Source organism: Brassica oleracea, chromosome C1, assembly GCF_000695525.1.
Source record: "Brassica oleracea var. oleracea cultivar TO1000 chromosome C1, BOL, whole genome shotgun sequence".
In the NCBI taxonomy this organism is placed as follows: domain Eukaryota; kingdom Viridiplantae; phylum Streptophyta; class Magnoliopsida; order Brassicales; family Brassicaceae; genus Brassica; species Brassica oleracea.
This window is the reverse complement of record NC_027748.1, coordinates 19869516-19870713: the sequence shown is the minus strand read 5'-3', so window position 1 is coordinate 19870713 and position 1198 is coordinate 19869516.

Sequence of the window (1198 nt, the reverse complement as noted above, 5' to 3'; positions counted from 1 at the left end):
ATCAAGCATCCTCATTCGTTATAGGCTTTAAACCCATTCCTTTTGATGATTTAGCAACAACATCTCGTGGAAAACCTTTAGTAAATGGATTCACTAGGTTGTCAGCTGATTTGATGTAGTCTATTGTGATTACACCAGTTGAGGTAAGTTGTCTAATGGTTTTATGTCGTCTTCTGATGTGACGAGATTTTCCATTGTAGAGATTATTCTGAGCCCGAGCTATAGCTGATTGATTATCACAGTGTATGCATATAGCTTGCACAAGTTTCTCCCACATAGGAATATCTTCCAAAAAATTTCTAAGCCATTCAGCTTCTTCTGCTGCTTTGTCTGAGGCTATGACCTTAGATTCCATGGTTGATATAGCTAACACTGTTTGTTTGGTAGATTTCCATGATATTGCTGCTCCTCCTAGTGTAAAGACATATCCACTCGTGGATTTTAAGTTTTTAGAATCTGATATCCAGTTAGCATCACTGTATCCTTCTAAAACTGCTGGTTCTTTACCATAGTGAAGCCCAAAATCTTTGGTGTAGCGCAAGTAATTGAGTACCCTCGTTATAGCTTTCCAGTGTGTATGACTTGGATTACTTGTATATCGACTAAGTACGTTTACTGCATGCGCTAGATCTGGTCTAGTACAATTGGTCAAGTACATGAGACTTCCAATCACTCGTGCATACTCGTTTTGTGAGACCGCTTCACTTGAATTCTTTGTCAAGTGCATTTGGGGATCTAACAGAGTTTTTGCCGTACTATTAGAGTAATTTTTAAATCTCTCTAATATTGTTTCAGCATAATGAGATTGGGTTAAGATAACTCCGTTTGAATTTCTTGTGACTTTAACCCCGAGAATTACATCCGCTAATCCCAAGTCTTTCATCTCAAATGTCCCTTTGAGCATGTTCTTTGTTTGATTGATAATGTCTTTATTGCTTCCAATAATGAGCATATCATCTACATATAGACATAGCAAAACATACGCATTTTTGGTAGTTTTGTAGTATATGCATTTGTCACATTCATTTATTTTGAAACTATTTGACATCATTGTATTGTCAAAATTTTTGTGCCATTATTTAGGAGCTTGCTTAAGCCCATAAAGTGACTTTACAAGTCGGCATACTTTGTCTTCCTGTCCGGGAATGACAAAACCTTCAGGTTGTTTCATGTAAATTTCCTCTTCTAAATCACCATT